Source organism: Gambusia affinis, linkage group LG17 (assembly GCF_019740435.1).
Source record: "Gambusia affinis linkage group LG17, SWU_Gaff_1.0, whole genome shotgun sequence".
NCBI lineage: Eukaryota > Metazoa > Chordata > Actinopteri > Cyprinodontiformes > Poeciliidae > Gambusia > Gambusia affinis.
In genome coordinates this window covers 1,728,593-1,734,505 of record NC_057884.1, presented here as the reverse complement: position 1 = coordinate 1,734,505, position 5,913 = coordinate 1,728,593, and the positions used below count along the sequence as shown (strand labels likewise).

The 5,913-nt window shown below is 39.0% G+C and overlaps 1 long non-coding RNA gene across 1 annotated transcript; it reads right to left on the bottom strand.

Moving 5' to 3' along the window:
• Window positions 1-3,675: 3,675 nt before the first annotated feature.
• LOC122847126 lies at window positions 3,676-4,934 on the bottom strand. The gene is made up of 2 exons (XR_006373339.1): window positions 4,745-4,934; window positions 3,676-4,544 (listed from the first exon to the last, which is right to left on the bottom strand). It is a non-coding gene; the product is annotated as an uncharacterized LOC122847126 (long non-coding RNA).
• Between the last annotated feature and the right edge of the window lie 979 nt (window positions 4,935-5,913).

Sequence of the window (5,913 nt, the reverse complement as noted above, 5' to 3'; positions counted from 1 at the left end):
GTCTGAGTTCCGCATTTTACAGGTACTTCTAGGACTCTGTTAGGTATCACAGGATGTCTTATATCGTCCGGACTGTCTGGCCATGGCAGTATCAGGATCATCACATCAGTGTTATTGAAAAAACAATTGCTCTTTTTGTTGGACTTGCAGGTGTCGCAGCTTTCCGAAATTCTACTCCAATAACACTCCAACAGAGTTGATGTCGTGTCATTTTGTTGTTCCTTTGGTAGAGGAATGACGGGACCAAGGGTACGAATAGTTTGTAAAGACATCTGACATTGTTGACAGTAGTCAGCTGTATACAGCTTAGAGACTGTGTAGATGCCATACTGGGCCAGACAGTGTGACATGTAAAACAAAAGGACTCCTGGCTTGTCCTGATGTTTTACATCTCTAATCTTTAGTATGTCAACCAGCTCATTCTGAACAGCAAAGACTTCATGCGGTGGAAAATCTCTGCCTGGATGGTACATTGCTCTAAAAAAACACTGTGCAAATAATGGTGTCTCTGCAAAAATATCAGAAATCTCCTCCGGAAACTGAGCCACCAGCCTTCTGACAACAAACAAGTTCATTATACTTTGTGTTGTGGAATTCATCCAACAGTTGAAAAACGAGTTGGAGAATTTACAGAAGTACATGGCTGGAAAAATATTTACATCCATGCAGTCTAAACGATCAATGTCATCCTGATTTCCATCTTCTGAGTTTTCTTCTTCAGAAGATGAGTCCTCTGACGAAGAATACTCATAAACTTCTCCGAAATCTGTCCACATATTCGCAGAATTTGGGCTTCCAGAACAAACTTCCTCATTCTCAGAGGAAGCGTGAATGTCTTTAGCACAAATGCTGTCGAAATGGTTAGGATCAATTTCAGAATCATTGTTTGAGTTTTCTTCTTCTGAAGACCATTCTTCTGATGAAGAATACTCAGAGACGTCATCAAAATGTGACACAACATTTGCTGCATTTCTGTTTCCAAAGTCAACTTCCTTAGATGAAGCATCCATCTCTTTAGAGTCCAGGTTGTCAAAATGGCCTGTGTGGTTTTGAATTCCATCCTTTGAGTTCTCGTCAACAGAAGAGGCTTCCTCTGTTGATGAATTTTCAGAGTCTTTTACAAAAGTCATTAGATTTTCCTGACTTTCACAGCTTTCTTTCACTGCTGGATTCATTTGTTCATAAGGAACATCAACAAAATCATCCCCAGAGTGAGCTTCAAATTCCAGCTCCATTTCATTAGCAGGCAGACAGACGCTTTCCATAGCAGCAGTGTCTCCAGACGTCTTAACTATCAAATCAGTATTAATGGTAACTTCCTCAACTTTAATTTCAGGAGAATCCTCTTCCAATTCTCCTGAAAATCCATTGTCTTTTGTATCATCTTCAGCCACAATGTCAAAACCAAAATATTTGGACTTTTCATCAGACGAGCTCTCTCCTGAAACATCTTTGTGTTGAACATAATTTTCGACAAAAACGTCAAATCCAAAGTACTTAAATTGCTTGTCTTCAACTGAGCTTTCTTCTGAATTGGCACTGTGTTTTACGTCATCTTCGGTGACGATGTCAAAATCAAGGGGTTTTGAGGTTTTGGCAGGTGAGGTCTCTGCTGAAACCTCCTTTGGTTTCATACAGTCTTCGACGAATTCGTCAAATCCAAAATACTTAAATTTGAGATCATCTGAGCTCTTCGCTGAAATGCCACTGTGTTTTTCATCTTCTGTGACAATGTCGGAATCAAAGTGTTTTGAATTTTTGTCTAGTGAAGGCTTTGCTGAAATGTCTTCATCTGTAATCTGATGTCCCAGCAACTTCTCTATTCCTTTGGTGACAATATATCCAATGCCCCAACCGATAGAAAAAATCATTTTGACAGCAGTTGAAATAGTTTCTAAAATCCCTGTTTGAAATCGACTCTCTCTCAAAGTGTTGTACCTCCAACCAAGTTGTAAAGCAAACTGAGAATTCTTGTATTTGGAATGATAATCATAATCATTTGAACCTTTATGACATCATCAATGAGAACATTGATGACATGATGATGTCAAAAAGCCCGTGTCAGGTTTTTTTTTTGTTTTAGTTGCTATGGCAACACAAGGAGGTATGTATGAGATAAAACTAATTTCAATTAAAAATGCATGTGTATACATCTAGATTTGTGAATTTAAGTTGATAAATGTGCTGTGATGATCAGAGTTATTGATAAGTGAATTTCATACATTTGCAGGCACAACAGGAAAGGGGATATGTGAAAAAAAAATAAAGTTCATTTAAAAAAAAACAATTTGGCATATTTAAACACGATAGGTTTTTATTTCAACATTTCAACATTGTTAATCTTGATGTATTGAAGCGTTCATAAATTAAAATAAATTATTACATGTTTACGACATACCCTAACAGTTTCCAGCTTGCAGAGTCAATACTTCCATTGTGACTCCATCCTGCTTTTTATTTTTGGCTGCTATTAAAAACAGCTCAACACACAAAGATCAGTCAAGTGGCTTCATTAACAGATTGCACACCAAGAATATTACAACTAGATATTTGCATTACTTAAAAATATGAATAATCACTTATTCTCACTTAGTGGATATGTGTTAAGGCTTCATGCTGACTGCTTCCTTGCTTGACATCATGGGGACAATTCCCAAAAGTCTTTAGGAGATGCAGTTATTTTTTCAGACAATTCTATCCAAATCTGAACAGCTGGGAAAAATTCAAAGAGTCTTTTCAGAAATCAGATGGATTCTTTCCAGAAGAACATGTTTTGGTACATTAAATCTAGTGTTTCTTCACGAACTGTGAAGAAAGGAGGTGTCAGCAGCATGTTGGGGAAGGATTTCCCTCTATAGGCTGGTGCACTGTACACAGTACTGTAGGTGGTACCATAACATCTCATGACGTCAGTCAGGAGCTTTTAGCTTGGATGAAAGTGGGTATTTCAAACAAACACTGATCATAAGCACAGAAGGGCTTAAGAATGACTAAAAGGCGTCACTAAGCCCTGATCTTGTGGAAGGATATCCAAAAACATTTCACCTACTTCATAAGAGTTAAAAAACCTCTACTAAATACTGAGGAAATGTACAGGTCTGAATTTGAATAAAAGTTTTTAGAAAAGTCTAATTTTTGTCGTTTTTGACCAACAAAAATAATTTGTAACTCAGAGGATGAGTTAAGTCTGATTTAAGGTCAAATGGTGACAAAAAAAATCTTACAAATTCATTTGCAAAGAATTGGTTAGTTCAACTGCATGGGATTGTGGGACTGAGGATTCCTCCAGTGGAATCCACTTCAGCAGACTCCTTCCCATGTGGAGGAACTCCAGTCCCTTGTGGTAAAAGACCAGGGAGAGAGAGCTGGTTTCCAAGGTAATACTGGGGTTAGTACACATTTGTGACTTTAGGCCACAAGTCAAGAAGAAAAAAGTAATTCAGCATCTGAGGGAATCCTCATTTGACTGCACAGACTCTGACTTCAGAAGTAACATAGAGATGAGAACACTTTCCCCTCACACACACCTCATTTTCTTTACCTCAGATTCCAGATTCCTTTACTGTCTGGAAATGGTGGGTAGAAGGTTTGAAGAGAAGGGGGGGAGCCAGAGAGTAATCTGCTTTCCACCACAGCTGCAGTTCACCTCCAAAACATTTGGTGGCAGCAGTGAAATATGATTTGAGAGCATAAATTTATAAATACAGTCGTATTTTTTCACCTTAAGAAAGTTTATTTTGTCTAAATGAATCTAATTTCCCTTTGGAATCAATACAGTATTTTTGAATTGAATTTGGAAAATACAGATGTTGTGCTCTGAACTCCGATGCCGCTCAGTGGTTCTCCACTCCTGAGTGAGCAAAGGGCAAATTCTAGCTCCACCACTGGTGAAGAGGACAGGTCTGGTCCACATTAACTTTACAAGTAGAACTCAACAAAGTTCAGCAAAGTGCAGAAAACACAACCAGGTGGTGTGAGGAAGCTGTTACTGGTGACGTTGGATCACCCAAAACTGGCCTGTAGGTGGCAGTATAGATTGCATGTTGTGTTCATGATCAAGCAAGTCTTGCAGGAAATTGATCCAAAAATAAATATTATCTGAAAAAATTATCATTATTCATTAAAATGTGAATTTATCACACTTTAGTTAAAGCAATGTTTACTTTGATAACTATAGAATCTCAGCTGGACTGCTTGAACTGACCTCTGTGGTTCAGTTCTGAATCATTTTGGGTCAGTTTCAGTGCACTGCATTCACAGTACTGCTTCTCATCCTCGCATTAATCAGCTTTACAATTAAGGCTCCAAACAATTAAGAACTAACACGCAGTGCACTGAGAGACGCTGAGGTTAAATCCAGCAGTCGTGAGGCAGCGAGGTGACCAACATGTGAGATGTAATGTTTGCGTGTCCTCACTGCAGCCTCACGTCCCCTTTGCTGCACAGAGTCTGCAGCTGCTCATCCGCAGGAGGAATCACCTCCACATTGTAGCTAACCTTCTTGGACTGCAGGACGCTGTAGCTGTTGTCAAAACACAGCACATCTGCAAGGGACGAGGGATGTGGTTAGCAACAGCTAGCAAGAATACAGACAGATTTGCTACACACTGAACACTCAAAGCTCTTTACACCAGAACCACATTCACCCATTCACACTTACACACATACGCAGAGATCAATACATTTTGACCAATCTTCTTGACAAACATTCAGATAAACCTGAGGAAAATGAGCGATTACTCACAGACTCCCGGCTCTGAGCAGGTGAGGCAGCTGTCTTCTGGGACCAGGTGAGCGTTGTACCGCTCGCTAGGAAGAACCTGCGTCATCTCGGCTACCTTCTGACTCCTGCTGTCCTTGGTGCGGCGGTACACTCCAAACCCGATGTCTGCTCCATCGCTGGCAAACTGCCACCTAGCAGGGAACAGAACTGAGTCTTATTCTACTGATAGATCTGGATCGGTGACGAGGTGCCTCATCCATAAGGGCAGATCTAGTTGGTCTGTTTCTATGCGACCTCTATATTTTACATTATATTTAGAATTCCTAATTGCTATTTCTGAACTATTTGAAAGAAGGTTAGTTGCAGTTTAAGTTTTACATATTTGACCAAGGAAGTCATCCGATTGTGTCTGTCAGTTTCTTAATTTATCTTCCATTGGCTGTTCTACTCCTAATTGCTGACTGAACAAATTAAATTAGTTTACATACATGTTTGATCAAACTTGTGAAGCTATTGGTGTATTTACGTGTGCTGTATTGGTCTAGAGTTATCATACAAGGTTGTAATTCAGTACATTTATGCTTTTCTGTATTGGATCGGTAACACTAAACTACAGATGTCTGTATTGGGATCGGAAGTGAAAAAAGTGGGTCAGAAATAATTGAAAGAGATAGTCATCTTTATGTATGTAAACTTCTACATTTTGGGGGGAGGGCAACTCTCATTATTGTGGGATTTAACTAATAGAAATAATTTTAATAATCCGAACTGAGTCTAAAAAGGAAAAATTTTAGTCATTTAATTTTAGAGCTAGAAAAAAAAGACACGTTAATGAGACGGAGATGGGAGGAGACAGTGAAGGTGCAAGCACAGAAGATACTGAAGCTCAAAAGTTTGAATTAAGAATACATAATGTAATAATGCAGCATTAAGGGAAGGTTCTTTGCATCTGTCAGGTATTGTATTTTTTTCTCAAATAAACAAGAATACATCAATAACTGTAAAGTTCTTAAGACACATTTTCCCCCAATTTTTGTTGACATCAGAAAGAGTTGTTTCTCTTAATGCGTGTTATTCCTCTGCTCCTGCTGTCTTAGAAGATGTGGTCATGAAGGGATGGACATGATCAGCAACAATACTCAGGTAGGCTGTGGCGTTGAGACGATGCTCAATTGGTACTAATGGACTCA